The sequence below is a fragment of the Crinia signifera genome, chromosome 3 (assembly GCF_055691185.1).
Source record: "Crinia signifera chromosome 3, ASM5569118v1, whole genome shotgun sequence".
Classification (NCBI taxonomy): domain Eukaryota; kingdom Metazoa; phylum Chordata; class Amphibia; order Anura; family Myobatrachidae; genus Crinia; species Crinia signifera.
In genome coordinates, this window is record NC_139219.1 from 35,205,767 (window position 1) to 35,232,340 (window position 26,574).

Genomic DNA, 26,574 nt, shown 5'->3' on the forward strand with positions numbered 1-26,574 from the left:
TTAGGACAAAAGGTTGCACCAAGGTAGCTGGATAACTATGTTAAGCCACACAAGTGTGCGGCACAAACACATGGCTCATGTAAGAGTGGCACTGCAGCGGTAGATGTTGCAGAACTAGGCACCATATGGTAGATACAGCAGTATTAGGCAGTGGGCCCCAGACCAGACAGGTAGACACGGCAGTGCTAGGCACCAGACAGTAGATACGACAGTATTAGGCAGTGGGCCCCAGACCAGACAGGTAGATACGGCAGTATTAGGCAGTGGGCCCCAGACCAGACAGGTAGATACGGCAGTATTAGGCAGTGGGCCCCAGACCAGACAGGTAGATACGGCAGTATTAGGCAGTGGGCCCCAGACCAGACAGGTAGATACGGCAGTACTATGCACCAGACAGATAGATAAGGCAGTACTAGGCACAAGACAGGTAGATACGTCAGCAATACTAGTATGTGCACCAGCAGAATTTATAATAATTAATTTTATTATTAGGTACTGCAGTGCACCAGCAGCATGGAATTATTTTTTACAGTCCCACGCAGCACAAGTATTATTTTTTAATTAAATTATATATAGCAGCCTAGTATATAGTTGTACTAGGTAGGTACACTAAGGCAGTAGCACTGCCAGTGGCAACAGTGGACTGAGTAAATAATACTGGCAACCTCTATTCACAGTATTCAGTGCAGGCAGCACCAGTGGACTATATATAATTAAATTAATTAAGTATTAATAATATAGCAGTCAAGTAGCTAGAGAAACTAAACTACTAGGTAGGTAGGCAGTAGCACTGCCAGTGGCCACCACAAAAGGTAGTTACACACCACCAGTAGCTTTATGCAGTGCACCAGCAGAATTTATAATAATTAATTTTATTATTAGGTACTGCTTGGCAGTGGCACTCAGTGGCACACGTCAGTGCACCAGCAGCATGGAATTATTTTTTACAGTCACATGCAGCACAGGTATTATTTTTTAATTAAATTATATATAGCAGCCTAGTATGTACTAGGTAGGTACACTAGGTAGGCATAAATATATATATATATATATTATAATTAATTATTCATATAATATATATTACAGCACAAGAGGTAGGCCCCACCACAGAGGAGACAGTAGTACTACAAGTACACAGTTAGACTGTCCTCCTTGCTAGGGAGAGCCCACCCTAAGCAGAGAGGAGAACAGAGTACACAGCAGCACTGAGGGAGACAGCCCCAGCGAATAAAATAATTATAGCACAGCACACCAGATGTAGACTGCACAGAGGAGACAGAAGTACTACAAGTACACAGTTAGACTGTCCTCCTTGCTAGGGTGATCCCACCCTAAGCAGAGAGGAGAACAGAGTCCACAGCAGCACTGAGAGATACAGCCCCAGCGAATAAAATATTGTGTTCAAGCTCAAGTTTAAGCCCCAGCAGCAGCACCAACACACCCTCTCCCAACCCACTACTAGACTGGAGCGAAGATGGCGGGCGCGGCAGCCGCTATTTAAAGCCTCGCGAAATCCGGCGCCGGGCGATGACCTTCTGCCCACGCGGACGGACCCGAGTCAGGCGGGAATGATGACGTCCGTCACTTAAATCTTATGTTCTTTGGTGCAAAGTTTGGTACTTGTGTATTATCACGGCGCCCATCGCATCGCAGACCATAAGGCATACGATGGTATGCGATGCGATGTTATACAATTTTAAATTGTATGCCATCGAATTGTATGGCATTGTATGCCATTCTATCACATATACAATGGTATGCGATTTAAAATTGAATAAGCACCCTAAAGGGTTTTCCCATGTTGAAAGTGGCCCCTATAAGTTAATTAAACGTGTTGGGTGCTTACTATGTTAAACGCATCCCCAACGACACCCCCACTATGAACGTGAACCCAAAGAGTGGCGAGCGCAGCAAGCCCGCGAGGGGTGGGGTACGCATCCTACGACCTTTTCATACCCCCACTATCCATGTCGGCGTGGAGTTGATTTCATATAGTGTGGCGAGCGCAGCGAGCCACCGAGCCCGAAGCGTGGCGAGCACAGCAAGCCCCGCGAGGGGACGCGGAATACATGCAAAGTAATACACTATATAAAATCAACTCCACGCCAACGTGGATAGTGGGGGCATGAAAAGGTCGTAGGACGCGTACTGCCACCCCTCGCAGGCTCGCTGCGCTCGCCACGCTTTGGGTTCGGGTTCACGTTCATAGTGGGGGTGGCGTGGGAGTGCATTTAACATTGTAAGCCCCCATTAGGGTGCTTATACAATTAAACATCGTATAGGGGGCTTATACAATTTTAAATCGCATCGCAGTGCATCGGGTGTATGCCATGCGATGCGATTATATGTTGTGCGACCAAATATCATGGGCGCCGTGCTAGTACACAAGTACCCAAAGTTTTTATGCAATAGCCACATTTTAAAGCTTATACCAGTGGTTCCCAAACAGTGTGCCTACTAGACACCCTGGGGTGCCTCAGGACACTTGCAGGGGTGCCTCGGTTTGGTGGTCCAGAACCAACTCAAATTTATTTATGGTCGAAGTAATAGGCAAAACCAGTGCTTGTGGTTTCCAATCATAATTTATGTGGAAAAGCAGAAGCAAATCCTGTTCCTTACTACAAAATTGAACCTATGAATGACATATAAACACAAATGATTTAATATTTTTTCAAAATGTGTCCATAAGAAACTTTTGGCCTAAGGGTGCCATGAACAAAATTCTGATTCTCTAGGGTGCCGTGATTCAAAAAAGTTTGGGAACCACTGGCTTATACTTTAGGTCATATTCTCACAACATCTACTGTAGATGTTTTATAGCACTTAATTGCAAAACACCACAGGTGAAATGTAATAAGATGAGAGAATTAGAAAGTGAGAGATTGGTAAGAAATCTCCAGGGTTTTTTCAAGCGGCAATCATTTACACTGCAAAACCAAACTGGAGATTTCTTACCAAATCTCTCACTTTATGATTCTCTCACTATGGGCCTTATTCTAGTTCACTCTTTCTGACAAAATCCTTCTTAGATGGAGAAAACCATGTGCACTGCAGGTGGGGCAGATGTTACTTGTGCAGAGAGGATTAGATTAGGGTGGGGTTTTACTTCAAAGTGAGATCTATATTGCAGTGTAAAAATAAAGCAGCCAGTATTTGCCCTGCACCCAAATCTAATTATCTCTGCACATTTTAAATCTGCCCCCTGCAGTGCACATGGTTTTGTCCATCTAAGAGGGATTTTGTCAGAAAGAGTGAACTAGAATAAGGCCCTATATTACATTTCACCCCATATATCCCTTGATACCCACTAATTTATCCGCCGTTTGGCTTATATATAAACAACAAAACATTTATTGGTCATAGATGGGGAAATTTAATAGGATGAGAGATTCAGAAAGTGAGAAATTTGGTAAGAATTCTCCAGGTTTTTTAAAGTGGCAATCATTTACACTGCAAAACCAGTTTGATTTTGCAGTGTAAATGATTGCCACTTTAAAAGAACCTGGAGATTTCTTACCAAATTTCTCACTTTCTGAATCTCCCATCCTATTAAATTTCACCCCAAATGTCACGTAGACTTTCAAAGTTTTGGAAATGTCTCAGATAAACTAGTATCTGAATATGAAATGGATGGATTCTGACGTTTGTTTCTAAATAAAATAAGTTCTACACGGATCTATGATTTTTAAGAACTGTTTTAAATTTATGCGAATAACAGGCATTTGGCAATTTCTCAGCTCACAAATACAAAGAAAAATCATTACTTTAATTGGCAGCTTACAATAATTTACTAAATTGTCTGTTGAGTTTAAGTCCAGGAAAACACACAGAAATCTACAAATAAACAAATAAATAAATACAGAATGATGTCACCAGATCTTAAGTGATGAAAGCAGGTGGAATATTCTAGGAAAAAAAAAAAAAAACAGTAACCGCTTGCTGTTATGCGAAATCTATCCGTAGACTTACACTGTGAATCTTCTATTCAGAGTAACATATATTATCAACATTAAATTTTATTATCTGCATACTCATATCCTTCCACACAGGGGGTGCAACGATAGACGGCTACCCTACAGCTTATATGAGGGAAACAAATCAACAATTGTTTTGCAAAGATACAGTACTGTAATATGTTACTTATAAATAACATAAAAGGTTTATCCCATCAGTAAATGTACTTGTAATAAATTACAGACCATTATTAACCGATATTTCTTTTTCTGCGCCCCACTGAAAACTAAGCTGCTCTAAAATATTTCTATGGTCACATTGCTCCACATAACATAAATCAATCAAGGTTCTACATATTCTCTAGTGCCGCTAGTTACTAGGGGGATGGGACATTTACTAAATCTGGTCTAAAGCCACTAGCAAATGCTTTGGGAAATGTATTGGATGTAACCATCCAAGACTAAACTACTTCCACTAATTTTTCATTTAAAGTGTTTTTTTTCACTAAATAGTGGAAAATTCTATTGAAATATTTTTATTTTATCAAATTAGTATCATAGTGCATTCATAAACGTAATGCCACTGGAAGGTGTAAAATGCCTGTTTTAGGTTTCTGGTGAGACTCAGTTTGAGAGGTGGGCATTCAGGCCCTTATTCTGGTTGGTGCGGATATGTCCGCGTGCGTTCGTTCCGCCGATGTTTTGTGTCTGCGCATGTGCAGAGGCATATCTGCGCATGTGCGAAAGGGACATACGTCCAAATTCCGCATGAATTGTTTACACTACGAACAGGGGGAGGAGAGGGGCGTGAAGGGCTGTTTGGCCTCATTAACATATGCATACGCCCCTTGTTTCATGGGCGTTCCCATGAAAATGCTGGGCGTACGTATGGTAATGCGGCCGTGACGCACGTGTAGGGGGCGGACATATGACATTGCCGGATGTCAGCTGCCCACCCAGATCCCTGCTTTTGCACGGAGAAATGCCCGAGTGGTCTGAGCTCGCGGGAGCTGCCTGACCGCACGGTCCTGCATTCGATGGTATGCGACCATCGAATGATGGGGGAGGTTCCCAGAGATGGAGGAGGTGTATACATGAGAAATCCACTCGTGCTCCATGCGGTCAGCGGCTTACCACATTCGGACGGAGTGAGCGATCCGTACGGAAGGCGGGGTTTAGGACGCACGGTCCTGGCTGCATATTCGGCTCCGGCCGCACAGACCAGAATAAGGCCCTCAGGGTTGAACGGAAGAGTGCCTAAATATTGGGTAAAGATAGGGCCAGTTTTGCTAATATATTCCTAAACAGGGACCACTTCTGGGAAATGCCAGAGGAGGCGATTTCTTCATGTAAGGTGGAGGCTCCGCCTCCCGATCGGCACACAGAAAGAGCCGCTGGAGGAACACAGCGGCTCTCTCTGTGTGTCGATGAGGTCCAGGAGAGAGGGGGAATCACACGCCGCTATTCTCCTCTCTCCTGCAAGCTGGGAGAGGCAGCACGCGCATGAGAGGTGCATGTGTGCGCGCCCAGCACACATGCATAAATGCCAGGGTCCATTCGAGGAATGGCATCATTTTGTTTTGTGGTTGTTCAAAAACACAGCAAATGATAACAACTATAAATAAGCATTGATCTTGTAGTAGAGCCCCGGACTCACTTTGGGATCCAGCAACAGCCGGCCATGAGTTCAAAACCCACGGATCTCCTCAAGTTTGTATGTTTAGAGAAGATTTTTAAGTTTCACATAATACTTTGAACATTCTTATACTGTATATAATTAGTTAATTGTTTCTTTTCTATCTACATACATTTGTATATCCTAAAAAATAAATGAAAAATAATAAAATTAAACTTAAGTCCAGTCTGCGTACCCCAACCCATACCCAAATGATTTTTCCTCTGTTCATGGATAAAAGTCAGTCTAGGCTGACTTTTAATCTGGCCGGAGATGGTTAAAGTCGGGGCGGGTGCTGACATCATGTGATGCTAGACGCCCACCCCAAGCATGCATCAACACGCCTGTGTTTGCATGGGTAAGTCCAGTGTTTCCATAAAACGCTGGGCATTTCCCTGCTCTGGCCCCCTGCCCACCCATCCTGGAGTGAACACTTAGGCGAGAGTGAAACTCGCCCAAACATCGGACAAAGGAGTGAATTTGCCCAGTTGCAAGCGGGTCTGAATCACCTTCTAAGTTCAACACTTTACAGAACCCGTTACAGGGTGTGATCTAGATGTGACATCCCTATTTGAACTATTTACTTTGTTTCAACTTTGGGCTAAATAGTGGTTATATGTTGTACCCCTGAATGTGTTTTTCCAATAAATGGTTGTCTGACCTTATTCTCAATGTATTTATTGTGTCTGGCAGTACAGATGGAGCACCTTTCATCATTGCAGGGGCTGGTGGTGGATTCGCCACGCGCCAGACCCCACCAGACTTCAGAAGGGCATGCGCGCGCACGAGACACGCGCGGCGGAGCTCCCCCACCATCTCGCGGCCGGTCCCTGCCACGTTTCCCCACCTCCCCCCCCTAACCTTGCCCGTCTCCCTGGAGATGGGCAGGGTTCCGTCCGCCGCCAACGGGAAACTGGGACGCACGTGCGTGTGGGACGCTCACGCATCCCAGTCAGATGTAGTGTCCGCTCGCCATTGTTCTGGCGGGCCCTGGCACTGGATGAGCGGCGCTACATCTGTATGTCAGTTTGCTGTAGTGGGGCAGTAGGAGAGTCTATGGGATGTGCAAGGGTCCTATAGTGGTTGTCTGCAGGAGATTTCAGGAGGCTTGGTGTACAGTATGTATTGTATATAGACAATGCCAGTTTGGGGCATAACAGGCCCACCTGGGTGAATGAAATGGAAGGGGCCCATTGCTTAGGGGTGTCACCAGCCTCCAGATGGGTGTGTGGCTATCCAAAACAGACATTTTGCTAGCCATTAGAGATTGTTTAGTCTGGGTCCCCTTATTTATTACCAGTTATTTACGAGGGTGGATCAATAAGTACTTGTGTTTGAAGACAGGTGGCGTTGCTGAGGTGGCGTTGCGTGTACTACCATCTTTCAAACAACGCCATACCAAATTTCTGATTGATTCATAGGTTGTTGTTTTTTTCCACCATGACAATGCACCAGCTCCCTCATCCGGAATTGTTGCGGCCAAATTGCGCTATGAATTGTTGCCGCATCCACTGTACTCGGCCGACTTTTCTCCCTGTGACTTCTGTTCCCTAACCTTAAAACATGGCTCGCAGGGAAAAAAATTCATAGCGCAATTCATGCAATTTCACAGCAACAATTCCATATGAGGCAGCTGGTGCATTGTCGTGGTGGAAATAAAAACGAACCTATGAATCAATCTGAAATGTGGGAAGGGGTTGTTTGAAAGATGGTAGCACACGATAGTAATACCAACTTTCCTCAGCAACGCCACCTGTCTTCAAACACTGGTACTTATTGATCCACCCTCCAATATAGCGCACACATATTCTGCGGCGCTTTACAGAGAATATTGAACATTCACATCAGGCCCTGCCCCGTGAAGCTTATATTCTATGGTGGTCATTCTGATTGACTCATATTCCTGAGTTCGGCCCTGTCCCGATGTTTGTGGGAATGTGCATGTGCTGTTACCCTTGCAAAAATGAGCACTTCGCAAACATCGGGGTGGGTCGGGGGCGGGCAGAAGCATGCCCATGAGAATGCCCAGTGTTTTATGGGTGTGCCCATGAAAATGCTGGGTGTTCCCATGGGCATTCCCCATCCTTGCCACCATGATCAGGATGATGTCTCCTGGGGGGCGGGCGGCTGACATCACAGGACATAAGCCACCCACCCCATCTTCGTCCTGGCGCTCGAAAATAGAAGTACAGTATGTTCGCACTGACTTTTATTTGTGAAGCTTGGAGAAATCATTCGATGGTCAATGACCATCGAATGATTCTCCTGCAGCGGAGACATGCAAGGGTATGTGTCCATCCCCTTGCATGTTAACGAGGGGAATTGGCCATGGTGGGGGGTGGCGATATACAACAGGGCAGCAGGTGGCATCTCTGGTGTTCAGTAAGCTGCGTGCTTCGCTTAGCGAGCAAACCTGAATAACCCCCTATATTCCTTACCACATGTTTACAGGCACACAGACAATCTAGGGTTAATTTTGTTGGAAGCCAGTTAACCTACCAGTATATATTTGGATTGTGGGAGGAAACCGGAGTACCCAGAGGAAACCCATTCAAGCACATGGAAAATATACAAACTCCGCACAGCTAGGGCCAAGGTGAGAATAGAACCCATGACCTCCGTGCTGTGAGGCAGTAATGCTAACCATTATACCATCCATACTGCCTTTATAAATTTTTTCCATGCATGATAAATTACCTATTTAATGCACAGTAGTAACTAGTGTAAAGCTCATTGAAGTGCATTATAAATGTAGGAGATGTATAATGTATAATTCAAATGCACCCTTTGGCACCTGAGAAGGGGGTGGGCCTTCAAACAGTGAGGTTCCCCCGTTCCCCTCTAGGCCAATACATCCCTTTATATAGAACTGGTCCTACATGATAATTGTATTGCGTGGTACATAGGTCATTTTATTGTGTGGTACATAGGTAATAGACTAAAATTCCGCGAGCCATAGCACTCAATAAACCTTTTGGTATTGTATTCATTTCACAGGAAACATGAAGGTGTAATCTGATTGGTTGACCTGAGTTAAAGAACTTTCCATGCTCAGTCACCAGAGTTCCACACAATCCTCCCATGTCTCACCACTGCCTCGATTCCCACATTATGACCACATCCTGAGACGCACTTACATTACACTTTGCCGATCGTATATATATAGAGCTCTCAAATAATAAGCAGCCGTCATAAATATTTTTATTTTATCAAATTAGTATCATAGTGCATTCATAAACGTAATGCCACTGGAAGGTGTAAAATGCATGTTTTAGGTTTCTGGTGAGACTCAGTTTGAGAGGTGGGCATTCAGGGTTGAACGGAAGAGTGCCTAAATATTGGGTAAAGATAGGGCCAGTTTCGCTCTTATATTCCTAAACAGGGCCCACTTCTGGGAAATGCCAGAGGGGGCGATTTCTTCATGTAAGGTGGAGGCTCCGCCTCCCGATCGGCACACAGAAAGAGCCGCTGGAGGCTCTTTCTGTGTGTCGATGAGGTCCAGGAGAGGGGAAATCACACGCCGCTATTCTCCTCTCTCCTGCAAGCTGTGAGAGGCAGCACGTGCATGAGAGGTGCATGTGTGCGCGCCCAGCACACATGCATAAATGCCAGGGTCCATTCGAGGAATGGCATCATTTTGTTTTGTGGTTGTTCAAAAACACAGAAAATGATAACAACTATAAATAAGCATTGATCTTTTAGTAGAGCCCCGGACTCACTTTGGGATCCAGCAACAGCCGGCCATGAGTTCAAAACCCACGGATCTCCTCAAGTTTGTGTGTTTAGAGAAGATTTTTAAGTTTCACATAATACTTTGAACATTCTTATATATAATTAGTTAATTGTTTCTTTTCTATCTACATACATTGTTATATCCTAAAAAATAAATGAAAAATAATAAAATTAAACTTAAGTCCCGTCTGCATACCCCAACCCATACCCAAATGATTTTTCCTCTGTTCATGGATAAAAGTCAGTCTAGGCTGACTTTTAATCTGTCCGGAGATGGTTAAAGTCGGCGCGGGCGCTGACATCATGTGATGCTAGACGCCCACCCCAAGCATGCATCAACACGCCTGTGTTTGCATGGGTAAGTCCAGTGTTTCCATAAAACGCTGGGCATTTCCCTGCTCAGGCCCCCTGCCCACCCATCCTGGAGTGAACGCTTAGGCGAGAGTGAAACTCGCCCAAACATCGGACAAATGAGTGAATTCGCCCAGTTGCTAGCGGGTCTGAATCACCCTCTAAGTTCAACACTTTACAGAACCCGTTACAGGGTGTGATCTAGATGTGACATCCCTATTTGAATTATTTACTTTGTTTCAACTTTGGGCTAAATAGTGGTTATATGTTGTACCCCTGAATGTGTTTTTCCAAAAAATGGTTGTCTGACCTTATTCTAAATGTATGTATTGTGTCTGGCAGTACAGATGGAGCACCTTTCATCATTGCAGGGGCTGGTGGTGGATTCGCCACGCGCCAGACCCCACCAGACTTCAGAAGGGGATGTGCGCGCACGAGACACGCTTGCGTCCCCTTACAACGGAGCTCCCCCACCATCTCGCGGCCGGTCCCTGCCACGTTCCCCCACCTCCCCCCCTAACCTTGCCCGTCTCCCTGGAGATGGGCAGGGTTCCGTCCGCTGCCAACGGGAAGTTGTAGTGTAGTTGTAGTGTCCGCTCGCCAGCATTCTGGCGGGCCCTGGCACTGGATGAGCGGCGCTACATCTGTATGTCAGTTTGCTGTAGTGGGGCAGTAGGAGAGTCTATGGGATGTGCAAGGGTCCTATAGTGGTTGTCTGCAGGAGATTTCAGGAGGCTTGGTTTACAGTATGTATTGTATATAGACAATGCCAGTTTGGGGCATAACAGGCCCACCTGGGTGAATGAAATGGAAGGGGCCCATTGCTTAGGGGTGTCACCAGCCTCCAGATGGGTGTGTGGCTATCCAAAACAGACACTTTGCTAGCCATTAGAGATTGTTTAGTCTGGGTCCCCTTATTTATTACCAGTTATTTACGAGGGTGGATCAATAAGTACTTGTGTTAGAAGACAGGTGGCGTTGCTGAGGTGGCGTTGCGTGTACTACCATCTTTCAAACAACAACATACCAAATTTCAGATTGATTCATAGGTTGTTGTTTTTTTCCACCATGCACCAGCTCCCTCATCCGGAATTGTTGCGGCCAAATTGCGCTATGAATTGTTGCCGCATCCACTGTACTCGGCCGACTTTTCTCCATGTGACTTCTGTTCCCTAACCTTAAAACATTTTATTGTGTGGTACATAGGTAATAGACTAAAATTCCGCGAGCCATAGCACTCAATAAACCTTTTGGTATTGTATTCATTTCACAGGAAACATGAAGGTGTAATCTGATTGGTTGACCTGAGTTAAAGAACTTTCCATGCTCAGTCACCAGAGTTCCACACAATCCTCCCATGTCTCACCACTGCCTCGATTCCCACATTATGACCACATCCTGAGACGCACTTACATTACACTTTGCCGATCGTATATATATAGAGCTCTCAAATAATAAGCAGCCGTCACATCTTTCATTGCGCCTTTCACCGTGTCACATTCGGGTTTCTCAAAATAAACAAACAAAAAAATCTTATTTTTGAATTTCGTTTGATGCCAAGTGTAAGTGCTCACGTCCAGGCTGGCACATGGTACCAATTTCTTACGCCTCCCTAGTGTAATTGTGAAAAGAAGAGGAATTATTTGGAGCAAAAGTGCTGAAAAACAAGCGGAGTGGCGTAATAGCACATCTGTTTTTATAAGAAATTGTGGATCCTGGATTTTTTTTTTTTTTTTTCTCGGTGTGGTATTTTACTACCACATGTCTTTAATCCTACATCTGGGCATGTTGTTTTATGAAATATTTCCCACAGATGATGTCAATTATAATTTTTGTCCTGGTCGTCAATTTACTGACTTTTGGAATAAGACTAAATGAAACAACCAGAAAAGGGAACAACTTATGTGGTCTGTGCTCTGACAAAATTATAACTTTGTGATACACATCTAAAATCAATAACTCTGTTAATGATTAGCAGAGCACTCGCTTGGTATAAAAGCAGAGATGTGTCCCATACTGTGCAGATGTTTGGCACTGATGTGCATTCTTGTTTTCTGTGTATTTACTAGCAGATGTTCACCCTTATATTTAATACCTCTTGTATTAGCAAGTAGTGCTTCTAAACTGTATGCTGTGTTTCCAGACCCATCTGCCAACAATACAGGTGGAATGCTTTAAAGCTTTTTTTTCCAGTGATTGCAGTGTACAGGGTACACCTATTCATGTTTAACTCAACTGTGTTCTGTGAGCAGACGTATCTCTATTAAACTGTCCACTGCAGCTGGGGATTTCAGTTGGGGGTCATTTTTTCTGAGCGCAATTGTTAAGGGTGACTTACAATACAGATGTACTCCAATACATCTATCCTTGATGCGCCATACAGTGTGTTATGCAATGCGAGACTTAGACGCGACTACACATATATAACCATTCCAGGACTTGTAGCTGCAACCGACGTCACTGAGAGCTGATTTAGTTCTTTTGTGGAAACTTAAGAACTAAAGGTGCAACAAGAAAACAAAAGTAAGTAGGACTTTGGGGCTGGTCTGAACCCGACAGCGATATTGCTCCCGGCACCTAGTCTGGGAGTTATAGCTTATTGTGGCGTGATGCATTGCGCAGCTCACTCTTATTGGCCTTGCATAGTGCAGCTCACTCATATTTGTCTTGCATAGTGCAGCTCACTCATATTAGCCTTGCACATTGCAGGTCACTCATGCTGTTCGTCAATGATGCAGCTCACTCGTATTAATCTTGTATGGTGCAGCTCACTTGTATTGGAAATTGCATGGTGCAGCTCTCTCATATTGGCCTTGCATTGCACAGCTAACTCATACTGACCTTGTAAGGGTCAGCTCACTCATATTAGCCTTGTACATCGCAGCTCACTCACTTTGGCCTTGCATGTGCAGCTCACTCATATTGGTGTTGCATGGTGCAGCTCACTTGTATTGGCCTTGCACCTCACAGCATTCAAATTGGCCTTGCAAGGGTCAGCTCACTCATATTGGTCTTCCATGGTGCAGCTCACTCGTATTGGCATTGCATGGCACAGCTCACTCATATTGGCCTTGCACAGTGTAGCTCACTCATATTTGTCTTCCATGGTGTGCAGCTTATTCATATTAAGCTTGCATGGTGCAGTTCACTCATTGTGGCCTTGCATGGCACAGCTCACTTGTATTGGCATTGTACAGAGCAGATCACTCGTATTGGCCTTGCATGGCAAAGCTCACTCATATTGGCCTTGCATCAAGCAGCTCACTCATATTGGCCTTGCAAAGCTCAGCTCTATCATACGGGCCTTGCAAAGGTCAGCTCACTCGTATTGGTCTTGCATGGTGCAGCTCACATGTATTGGTCTTGCATGGTGCGGCTCACTCATATTTACCTTGCATGGTGCGGGTCACTTGCATTGGATTTGCATGGCACAGCTATCTCATATTGGCCTTGCATAGCACAGCTCACTCGTATTGACCTTGCATGTTGCATATAACTCGTAATATCCTTGCATTGTGCAGCTCACTCATATTGGCAATGGTGCAGCTAACTCACAATGGCCTTTATACTAATGTCCAGAGTCGGACACAGAGGCTGCATGCGTGTCGGTGTCAGGAAGCGCATCACAAGATGCTGTTCTACTGACTTTTGTACCTAATGCCTTATTCAGACCTGATCGCAAGGCACATTTTGTTTGCAAATGTGCAAAACCATGTGCACCGCATGTGGGGCTGATGCAACATGTGCAGAGAGAGTTAGATTTGGGGGAGTTATGTTTCTGTGCAGGGTAAATACTGGCTGCTTTATTTCTACACTGCAATTTAGATTTCAGTTTCAACACACCCCACCCAAAATCTAACTCTTTCTGTATGTTACATCTGCCCCACCTGCAATCAGCATGGTTTGACTTCTGACCATTTGAAAAAGAAGAATGCCCTGCGATCAAGTCTCAGTTGGGTCCTTTGTCTGACATACAGTACAAATAAGGGTTGCTCAAAGGTTCTATGGTCTAGCCACCCCGTCCCCTCCCCACCATGCGCAGACCCCAACATCGGGGAGGCAGTCGAATTCCGACCCATACAAACGGTTCTGAATCTGCCCCATTATGTATAACCCACCTGTTTGAATCTTATGTGATTCACGTTCTGTGCTTCACTTTATACCCATTGGGCTTTATCTGGATTACTACTGTATGGGCCTGATTCAGTTTGGCTCACTAGGCCAAACAGCGCCTCCACCCGCCGCCTATATCCCTTCTCTAGCATGCGTGCGGATGAAATCATTCGATGGTCACTCACCATCAAATAATTTATCCTGCCTTCTGTAATAAAAGTCAGTCTGAACCGACTTTCGTTACTTTGTGTCGAAAAGGGGGCAGGTGTTGATGTCATGTGACGTCAGCCGCCTGCCCGAGCAAAGAACGCCATACCTGGGTTCCCAGGCTGGGACATTCGCAGGCTGGGTTGGGGGCCCATCAATTACTTACTGGGAGAGTGGAGGAGGAGAAGCCGCTTCTTACCGAAAGACAGAAGCGGCACTGGTGGTTCGCGGCTGACAAACACGCACTGCCAGTCAGCTGTGCACCACCAGCGCTGCTATTTCGGTATTTCGGTAATCCGAAAAAGGGACTCGTCCTCTTCCCCCCTTCCAGTAAGTAACGGCCAGGTCCCCAACCCATCCTGGCACAGCAGTAATTGCAGGGGAAAAAATTTAGAGTTATGCCACTGACTTTTCCTGGTGATTTCTGCAGGTATTAAGGGGGTTATTCTGGTTCATTCGCTCAGATGCGAATTTGCATCCTTGCGAGTCAACCAGATCCCGCCCTGCGAATGGTGGTACGCCGGCCCACCATTCGCACAGTGCGTCCACGGCATGTGAATGGATGTTTTACATAAACATCCATTCGCAGCCTGCGGGGAAACACCCGCATCATTCGATGGTCACCGCCATCAAATGATGTGGCACAGAGCAACCTTAGATCTGCGTGCAAATTCTGACGGAATGTCAGCTGCCCGCCCCCCTGCACCCGCGTCATCTGCCCATTAGCATAAGAACGCCTAACAAACACTGGGTGTTCCCATATGCTCATTTGTTGCCACCCCCCGCTCGCAAAGATGGACCGTGGCCGCGCGCACCCAGCGCAGGCACATGTGCAGAAATGTGCAAAAGCAGACAACAAACATTGTGCGAAAAAGCGCGGGTCTACGAATGGATCAGAATAAGGTCCTTAGTATTAAAAAAATGGGTTCATCCATTATAACTATGGCACTGTCTTGAACATCGTTACTGTACATTGGCCGACTTTGCGAAATGTGAGACTTTTGCGGAATAATCAGATATTTCAGAAAATCGAACCAAACACGGCTCCCATTACATCTCAGTATACAGATGGAGCCATCTTTGTTCATCTGGCCAGCGCGCCGGGTCTTTCCATTTCGGCGCACCGCTTGTCAAGATGGGGACGCATGCTTGTGCATCTCATTGCCGGGAATGGGGTGTATGAGCATCTGACGCACACACACACACATTCCATTCTCAGTGAACGGCACACCGAGACAGAAAAGACATGGCGGCAGGATGATCGACTGTTACTCCATCTGAATGTTTTTGCATACTGTACAAATTCTGTACCCTCCTCCCACCACCACCACCACCACCTCTTCCCCACTTCTCAGGTCTCTGTACAGGTTTGTAAAGCCTCATTATGTTTCTGCTGTTACCAGGCTTTTATGGGAGGGCTTGTGTGTCTTTTATGTCCCATGTAAAGATTCACAGGTGCTGTAGTGAACCTTTTGTATCTCATATTGGAGGAAGATTGCATATGGCTAGCAGCATAGGCACAGCCACGACTAGTTTTAGTTGCTGATAGAATGGCGGTGTCTGTTTTGTATAGATGAGATTTGTAAGAGGAATAAATCAGGAACAAATACTGTAGATACCACTACGGATTGTTTGAGGTAGGGGGCCCAAAATCAGTGTATTCCTTAGGGCCCCATGAGGTCTAAATGTACCCAATGAGGTCTAAATATTACTGTATACACTTCAAGGATTTTGCAAAGATGATGGAAAGATGTACCTACTGCAGGGACGTGCGGTGAGGTAAAGAGCTGAGGAGTCCCGGGCAAGTTTTGATAAGAGATGTGCAAAAAAGGTAGCCAGGTGAGGCACTGCCTCAACTGCCATAGACATTTTACTCGAGAGTTTTGACGATAAAATTTATTAGAATAATAAAAATAAGGTTTTTAAATATATTCTTTGTATTTTTTACATACTTTATCAAATCAAAACTCCGGTGTATACGTCAGTATGACAGGAAAGGCTGTACCTCACTTGCCTCACCCTACCACAGGCCACTGACCTATTGCCATTTTGATGAAAATGTAGTCTTCTTATGTCCGGTAGTTTATTTACAAGTAATTGTGTTTATTATCCACATTTATTTGCAGAGTTAATGTGACATGTGACAAGCACATGGCTCACTACTTGTTAATACCTCCTCATACTTGCCAAGATTTTTTAAGCTCAACTCGGCACTTGCGTGTGTCCAAATGTGATTAGTACCTTTTCAACAGGAGGCATGGCTCTGCGGAAATGCAGCACCCATGAACCACACCAGTGTGTTACATAGGGCATCTTACCTCCCCGACCGTAGGAAAATGCGGCCTGCGGATCAGATAGTGCCTGGGAAAAATGGGACTGTTCTGCAAAAATCAGGACTGCTGTAAGGTATGCCTCTAACCACCGCTAATTGCATGACGGTGCAGCAGAACTTGCCCTGGGCATTCTGTAGGCCTTATAGGTGTATGCCCTCGGCAAAAATGCTCCAAAGTAGTACCCAGTATCCACATCACCTCCAGAATGAATTGACAATAGGAGCCACCAAGGGGCACTAATATTTTGTGGTCTACCATGCAAGAGGGGCTAATTCTGTGCAGTGTACCATGCAAGGGGCACTATTACTGTATGGTGTACCACACAAGGGGCACTACTACTGTGTGGCATAACATGCATGGGGCACTTATGCAGTATGCTGTAAAGTGTAAGGGGGTGCTACTACTGTGTGGTGTAAAGTGGATAAGGGACACTATTTTGTCATATGAATTACAATTGTGTGGCCACACCCTTTCCCCGATAGACCACATCCAATATTGGACATCCTATGGTATGTACTTAACCTTAACATTTAGCTGGGTACGCACAAGGCAATGTGAAAATTATGCAATAGTCGTCCTGAATTCCTTTGAACTATTGAACAAATGATATAGTGCATACACACTGTGCAATCTATATATCCTGCATTGTTTGGTTGTTTAGTTATTAACGATATACAGTATATATGCAGGTAGTGTGTACACCAGGGCTGGGCAACACCGGCCCTCCAGATGTTAGTGAACTACACATCCCAGCATGCCTTGCATCAGTTTCAGCATGGCCACATAGCAAAACTAATGCAAAGCATCCTGGGATGTGTAGTTCACTAACATCTGGAGGGCCGGTTTTGCCCAGCCCTGGTGTACACGCTATACAATTTCTTCTAAATCGTTCATAATATTTTCTGAAATTATTGCAATGCAGTTAGGTGAGAAGATGCAACAAATGACCCATGGGACCACGTGATAGTGTGTACACACTGGTCGATGAAGTTGATTTGTGTACCCAGTTTTAGTAGAAGTTCATCTGTTTTGCCGCTACAAAAGCCGCACACATGGGCTGACCCCTGCAAAGTTGCTAATGAGTTAGTTTCCAATAAATTAATAGAAGTCTGCATCAAACAAAAATAGAAAATCAAAACAAGAAAACAAAACAAAAAAAAACAGAGGTTTGTTAATGAGAATCATGTTCCATGAATATAATACATAACAATAACATTGAATTTATAATTTATGGAGAAAGTAATGGTTATTACCGCCATTAAATGAAGGGACATTTTTTAAAATTAATTAGATTTATAGGGTGTTAATCTATGGCAGTTATATACTTGCTTAATTGTATGTGTGGCATGCAGTTCGTGAGCCAGGACACTAGCAAATTGCACAGGACAGATACTACAACATGTGGTGACTAATAAAAATGTACGAATGAAATAAAGTGTTCTTTTTCTTTGTAACCGCCATGGATGGTGCCAATTACTGGAATTGCAAAAATGTATCAAAAAGATTAACACGTTTTACCCTTTGAAGTCTACATATGAATTCATACCGAGTGTAATTTGATTAATTGTTTAGTCATGCATATAATGGCCTCTGCAACTTTTATTTTAAACTTGAACTTAACGAGATTAATATGCCATAGTCAACCAAAACATCAGAAAGATCTGTCCCCTATTGTGTACCAGTGAATCCATCACAAGTGACTGAACCCTACTATACCCACCATCCAGATTTGGCCGGGAGGGTACCGAAAATTGGATTCTCCTCCTGGCCCCCCAGAAGGGTGTGCTAGCTTCCCACATTTAGCGGGGCCCCCGCATCAGCTCCCAGACCCTCTCCTTCTGCCATGGCAAATACCGACATTTGCGGCTCATTGGGGAGGGGAGGGTCTAAAATGATGCAAATTGTGTAGTTTAGTACCACCCCCTAACCGAAGAGCTGCGAATCATGGCACTTACAGGAATGGGGACAGGGCTTAATGACAGCAAGCCCTGCCCCCAGCCCTGGGAAAAGCTGCAGAGAGTCACAGAGAAGACAATTAAGGTAGGCAAGTATGGACTGAAAGCTTAAATTCTGCTAAGAGCCACAAACATCTTGATTGGGTGCCTGCAATAGGATTTGCATTCTACACTGCCATACCGAGCCACGCAGCACTCTGATACCATGAGAAGGCTTGTGGCACGACCTCATACTATTGGTTAAGAAAAAAGAACTGTACAGTGCACTGTCTCAGCAGCTGTTATTGAGGGGTGTGTAAAAACACTCCAATAAGTATGTACTGTTCCTGAGGAAGGTGTGAACCTACACACCGAAACGCGTTGAGCCATACAAAGCAACATTCCGGTCCAGCTTTTTACCACCACGGCCTTGTGTACTTCACCGTCTCCGTACATCATCACATGCTGGGTCCCTTGCTAATTCACAGACTCCAGATGGACCCGACCTGGAGATTGGGTAACTATCAACCTCTTCTGGGTATTATACTGGAACTTTCAGTTGATGGGACCACAAACCACAGCCTATTCTCAGCCCCAAGCCATTTATTTACCAGCTTGAACTTATTTTTTACTGCGCCTTGACCAATATACCACCCTCCAACATCAGGTTGTGTATCCACAATTCCCCATTTCACCAACGAGCTAGACTTTTTTGCTTTCAATACTGTGCTATTTAAAAAAAAAAATGTTTACACTGTGATTTTAATCATGTATTTAATTTTTCTGCATAGTATAAAATGCCTAATATGAGAGCCCTTTATTCAGTGTTACCCAGGCCCTTATTCAGATTGGTGCGTACTTTACCGAATTCGAATGGAGCGGTCCGCACGCCACGCTGTGCGGTGGCGTGCAGACATCGTCCGTAGAAACGCCCACCGGTCCTCCGCATTCGGACGGAGTCACTCTTTAAGAACAGGGCGTGTTCACGGACGACATACAAACCATGCGTGTGCGGGGGAAACACTCAGATTCTGCATGGTCTAAAAGCGTAAGCACGGTCTGACCGCGTATGCACGGCCTTACCGCGTCAGAACGGACGGGAACCTGCCAGTACGCACCGATGCAGTGTACTTACGCACAAATCACCACCACTCATAAGAGTGAATTTCCAAATGGATCACATGACACACTTAGGCAATTATCAAACCTCTTTGAAAAGGGATTGTTTATCCTGGTCATCTATTATTTATCTAATTGATCATTAAACACTTACAACCACTTTACATTAACCCTAACATTCGCTATGCAATAAAAAATGCTATCTACCCTTTTGCAGCGTACATAAGTAAACATCAACATTTTTTCAATTTACATTATATTTATACTTATACTGTAAAATACTAAAATAACACACAGACAACTTCGTAATTAAAGGTTAACTTTTATTTACAGAACATATCAAAAACATATAACAAATTAATTTAAAAAAAAAAATCAATCGAGGAGGAGGTCGCAGAGGTCCTGCTCATGTCCAGCCATCCGCATGAGGTCCTCCCGCAACCTCATTAGGGCCCCTCGCACACCCTGGGCTGCCTCCAGGTAATCTGTGGGCATGAGAAAGGGGGTACAACATTAATTATGCTACTCAGGTACACCTTGTACAGTCAATCCTAAGTACCTACACCATGAGAAATCATACATACAAACAAATACTTAGCCAATCCTGTATCTAATGGCAGAAAATATATGATCATGATGCTGCCACCACACACAAACACACACACACATACACACACATACACACACATACATACACACATACACACACACACACACACATACACACACACACACTTGTGTGACTCATACATTTGACAATGTATATATCAAAATCACCACAACAGTTGAGGATCACTCACACTTCTCCTGGCCAAACACTCCCCAATCTACTCGAAACCTACACCCACTACAACATGCCACATTTAGCCATACATATATACCTGCATGTTACTGCTTAATAGCTAAACTGCATGATAGATAGATAGATAGATAGATAGATAGATAGATAGATAGATAACACATTAAAAGGCTACCCTAGTCACTCTACCCTATTACTTCATGATTCCTTGTCACATTGCCAGACAGGTGAAAGTGCAGCACTAATCTGCTTTCATACACCAAACCATTTCTAAGTTCAATACATCCTACATAAGTCCTTTCAAAAATACATGGCAACAACACAGGACCACTGGCTACAGGGGGGCCCAGGAGAACTGGACACTTGAGACTCCGTTAGAAATCTGGCCTGCCCATATTCCATTGATATTTTGTTTGTCTCCTATACAAAGACCCTGCTTAAATAAACACTCATCACCTACATGAGCCTCCACATTGCACGGTTGCAGCATGGCCCTATAAGGCCAAAGTGTGTCTGTTGTTTTCCATTTCTTTGGACTACTCTTTACTCTATAATAGCAAAATGTCATCATCTTTGCCACATAACTAACTGTCCCTAAGTTAGTCATGAGTCATTGCGTCTACCCCTGCCAGACACCTCCACCGGCTCTTCTTCCTCCAGACTTGGAGGCGGTGGCAGCTCCTCAAGGGGTAGGGCCTCTTGGTACACGGGGGGGGGAGGTAGATCCTGGAGGTTGGTGATTGGCTAGGGGGAGGGGTGTGTGTAGGGGTGGTGGAGGTGAGGTATTCCACCTCATGGTGGCCCTCAACCTCCTCCTCCATCTCCACCTGTCCCGCCTCCTCCTCCTCCACCTCAACCTGGCCCTCCACTTCCACCTCCAGGGCGACCTCCTGGACCTCCTGGACCTCATCTCTGGCCTCCTGGCCCTCATCTCTGGCCTCCTGGCCCTCATCTCTGGCCTCCTGGCCCTCATCTCTGGCCTCCTGGCCCTCATCTGTGGCCTCCTGGCCCTCATCTATGGCCTCCTGGCCCTCATCTGTGGCCTCCTGGCCCTCATCTGTGGCCTCCTGGCCCTCATCTGCGGCCTCCTGGCCCTCCTCCTCTCTGGCCTGTCTGGCTCTCTCCCGTGCTGTTGGTTAACCAAACAAAATGGGTTAGTGTCATTTGACATTGTAATCACTATACCAAGTACATATCCTAACCACATTATATATGTGTTAGATATCACACATATAGTATATGGCATTTCTATGTCATAAACACCCAACTGACCTCATGTAATGTTATTATTCAATAATGTGAAAATGAAAACACTCACTGGGCTAGATGCACTAAGCTTCAAAAGTGATACAATGGAGAGTGATAAACAGGCAGCCAATCAGCTCCTTCCTGTCATGCTACAGGTTGTGTTTGCAAAATGTCAGGCAGGAGCTGATTGGCTGGTTGTTTATCACTCTCCATTTTATCACTTTCTGAAGCTTGATACATCTGGCCCTTAATGTTAATGATTAAAGAATTGCAGAAAAACTTACACCGTTCAATTCGGCGTCTGAGCCGCTGTAGCAGCTCCGGCTGCCGCCTCCTTAGATCGGACCATCGCCGCTCCAGTTGGGCGACGGTCCTCAGCACATTGGTGCGGGCGAATATCCGGCGCCGGGCAGCAAGGTACGCCCGGCGCTTGTCAGCATTTGTGATGAAGGGGCCTGCAAGCCCCAGCCTCCTTTCCATCACAGCCACCAGAGATAACAGCTCTGCGGTGCTGAAGGGTTGGACTCTCTGGTAAGCTGCCATTTTAGGAGTGGCGTATGAGAAATTAGCAAGTCCTGTGATTGGTTGGTAAGGTCACTATTTGGTATTAACTTTATTATCCATATTGACATGGACATTGTGTATGCGCCCAACCATCGGCGATAACATCGCACCGCCAAGCAACGCGTGCTATAGCTTGGCATCGCTTAGCTCTACTTCGCATTACTTACTGTATGCATTTATGTGTATGCGTACATTTATGAGAAAAAACACATACACATACTAGCACTTCGCCATTACATTGGACACCTGCCTGGTTGCCTGCCTGCCTGCCTGCCTACCTCCTAGTGCTTATATATTTTGAACTAACCCCCCAAAATAAACATATATATATGTGATCATAAAAATTACATCTGGAAAAAAAATATTCACACCCACATCCCACACATACATGGTGAAAAAAGTAAGAAATTCAATGTACTCACCAGACACGGATGATAAGCTCAGCTAAAAAAATGAATACATAAATTATGTTTTCAAATCTATGGACAATACGTGCAATATTGGCCTTAAACCAATACACCTCAAACACAATACGTAGTGCTATTGCTATTGCCATTAAGAGGCCATGCTGCCTAATGTTTAATTAGGAGGACACTAAATTTAAATCATTGTCAACCTTGATGGGGATAATAGATCCGAAACATGTTTGGCCTGGACAACATTCAGAAATGTACCTGAAGTATCTCAGGGCCACAGAGTCCCGCAGCTGGTATCCACGTCTGCTTTCCGGGGAGCGGGATGGGCGCATGGGCGGGTCTTGCGGCTCAGATGGAACCTCCCACTCATCAAAGGGTATCTCACGCCGCACAGCTATGTTGTGAAAACAAACACACAGGCCCACAATCCTCAACACCATTTCAGGCGCATACTGTAAGTCACCACCAGTGCGGTGGAGCACTCTAAATTGACCCTTCAACAGGCCAATTGAGCGCTCCACGACTTGCCTGGTGGCAACATGCACCCTATTGAATGCCTCCTGTGGGCCTGGTTCAGGGGAGCTGTACGGCGTAAGTAGCCAGGGCGTACATGGGTAACCGGAGTCACCCAGAACCCACGCATCACGGCCTTCAAGCTCTTGGAGTCTTTGCCAAATCCCGGTTTGTCGGATAACATGAGAGTCATGGGCACTTCCGGGAAACTTCGAGTTGAAGGAGAGAATTTCCATGGATGGGCCACATACCAGTGAGTGGAACAATTTTCGGTTCCTATAGATCTTCTCACTTCTTGATGGAGGCACAAATGGTACATGGGTGCCATCCACAGCCCCTATCACATTAGGGAAGCCAGCAATTTGATGGAATGCCTGCTGGCTTCCGTGAAGGGTCTCTTGGGCAAAAGACATGGCCACGAAGTGCCCCTTGCGCCTAAACATGGCTGACATCACACGCCTCAGGATTCGGCTGAAAGCCGGCTGAGATATTCCAGCAAGTACTGCCACTACTTGTTGGAAGGATCCCGAGGCGCAGAAATGTGAGGCGGAATTGCTGTTGTGAGCCCATGAAGAGGTTCTAGATTACTCTCAATTAAAGAGAGTATATCTAGAATTACATGTGGGGGTAACCTGTACCTAGTAAGTACCTCATCATCGGGCATCCCAAAGAGTGTCACCCGTGTGCAGAAGATTCTAGCACGTCCTGGCCTCCTTGGCCGATGAGTGGGGTGACCCGCAAGTGCCCTTAGCCTCTCACCCATGTACTGCATCACTGCTTCAGCAAGCTACAACAAAAGGTTATTAAATAAGGATACACCTATGCAAAGATTGGTGATGCTCCAAAATTTGACACATTTGATGCAACTATACGTACTATACAGGGGCGCCCAGTGTAGTCCCACAGATCCATAGTAATCTAGAATGAAGTTACAATAATATTACCTCGCCACACACCTTCTTAAAGACAAATTTATTTAAAACATGTAACAACTAAACACAAAGTAAGTATTACAGGTGTGATCAACTGCTCAATAACTACAAAGAAACATTTCAAATAATGCTGGGACATGTAGTTCACCATTATATGGTGCCACACACGTTTAACATCTGTCAGTTAAATGGTGGGCAGGTAACATGTTTCTGTAATGCTAACAAGACTTTGCTGTACCAACAATCTGGAGCATGCGAGTGCTTACCTTAGAACCTGGCCCAATACAGCTCTGGAGACAAATGCACCTAGCAGCAAAGCACTATTTATAGGCCTAGCACATGTGTTGTGCATGACATCAGTGATCACTATTGCATGACTTCTGGGCCGGATTTGAAAATGGATTGGGTAACTTACTTTTTATGGACAATCTCAACACTAACACAGTACTACTGAACATTGACAGATAGCATTTAGGATTGCATCACGTTACAGGTGTCCATGACAACAAATCTTTAAACAGGTCACCTACATTATAGTTTGATGTTACGCCAGGTTTTGCACAAGCGAGTTACAGCTACTATGGGCGTGGCCTATGCGCCACACACACACCACGGCGTACGCTGCCGTACGTGACGCTGCCGCACGGAACGCAGGTTGAAGCTGAATTACGCCAATTACACAAATAGTATTTAAAGTTGTGCTACAAAGGCACAAAGTTGTTTCTAACATGTCTGGCTCTGAATCAGAGGAAGACCAGGTGTTGCAGAACCTCTTAGCCTGCATGGAGTCCAACACCACCTATGTCCCCCTCAACCCAGATCAGCCAGTGGGAGAAGAGCAGCCAGCTGGCCCATCTACATCAGGCCAATCGGCAGCTGGCCCATCTTCAGCATCAGCAGAATCATTGGGATCACAACAGGTGGCTTCCCAACAGAGTAGCCTGGCCAGCACTTCGAGTACAGCGACAGGTGGGCGTGGCCGAAAGAGGCCAACAGAGGAACCAAGCAGCAGGAACATGGCATTTGAAGCGCAGGAGCTTGCCATCCTGGTGCCCCGGGCACGGGATTGGATCGAGTGTCCACAGGACAAGTTGACACACACAAGGAGATGGAAGATCTGGGAGGACATAACGGCGGAGATTAATACGGTGGCTCCACAAGTTCGTGAGGCGGAGCACGTTAAGAAGAGGCAAGTTCATGTGTGTTACATTTGAGCAGTACAAGTCCAGTAATGTTTACATTAGATATTAGATGGAGTTGGTCAATGGGCGGTCACGTTGCTTGGAGCCACAGACATGTTTGCCATGTCATTTAATTGATAGTTATTGTAGGGTGAGTGTAAGTGTATCTTCTAAGGTGTTGTTTTTCAAAATTAATATAATCTAAGTTTGGTGTCAGGAGGCACATGTTGTATTATGTTGCAGATTGCAATGGGTGCTACAGCAAACATGAGAAGTGACATGTATTAATATGTACACTTTGATTGCAGGTGGCACGACTTCAAAACAAACCTCAAAAAGAAATTGACCCAGCGGTGGGAACACAGCCACACCTCTGGGGCTGGCCCCATGCCTGGAAAGATGAAGCTCACCGCCCTGGAAGAGATGGCCGAGTGCTGCATTGCAGTCGAGGAGGTCCGGGGGGTGAGCAGCATGGACAGCGAGTCCCCAGCGGAAGTCATGGCTTCTTTGCTTGAAGGTAATTATTTGCCATGCCATAAGTAGCTGGTTCTAATTTTGCATGGAATGTGTTGTAATTGTAATGTTCTCTTTCAACAGCATCCCCACCGCTTGGTCAAGAATCTCTTGAGGAGGTTGAGGAGTCTGTGCCACCTGGCCCCAGTAGCAGGCCCGTGCAGCAGCAGCAGCAGCCACTGACCGCGGCTGAATTAGCCACGTGGGGGCATGTGCTTGGCAATATTCAGCAGCAGGGAGAGTCGGCATCAGAGCGGGTGCGTAGGACCGAGGAGGTGTTGCAGGGTTTGATCAGCAGCCAGCAGACTATCGCTGAGAGCCTGCAGGCTATGACTGCCACCCAGCAATCAATTGCTGCTAGCCTGCAGGTGCTGGCTGATCAAGCCCTGCGCCAAAATGACCTCCTTCTCCGCCATAATGATCTTATGGTGGAGCTAGTTGCCAGCAATAGGGTCCTTATGTCATCCGTTTCTGGTGCATTACCACCATCAGCACTCCCTGCTGCCAGAGGGTGAAGAAGATCCACCCCCTCCCCAGCATGTGCTCCACCTGGCCCACCATCTGACCATGGCCGTGGCCGTGGCGGAAGAGCTGCTGCACGTGGCAAGGAGCCTGGCAGGGGCAAACGTGCCCGCAAATGAACTTGTGTCCGCATTAATCTCCACCCTTATGTCTTCCCAAATCTTTCATTGAGCTGTGTGTGTCAGCTTCCTGTGTCCAATTCCGTGCCGAGGGTACCCACATTTGCCCTCGCTTCGAATGTCATGTTTGGTTCCCCTGATGGCCTCTTTCGGCTAGCATTACTGTGTGCTGTACTTGAAGTGTTGGTGCTATACTTTTGTTGTGAAGCCACCTGATGTGTTCCTAATGATTCTGCTGTGGCTATGTATGTCTAGAATACATGGATTTAGTATATATTATTTAATTGTCTTCCTGCTATGCTACCTTTTATTTTGTTGCGATTTCTAATTTATTTTATAAGTTCCTTTAA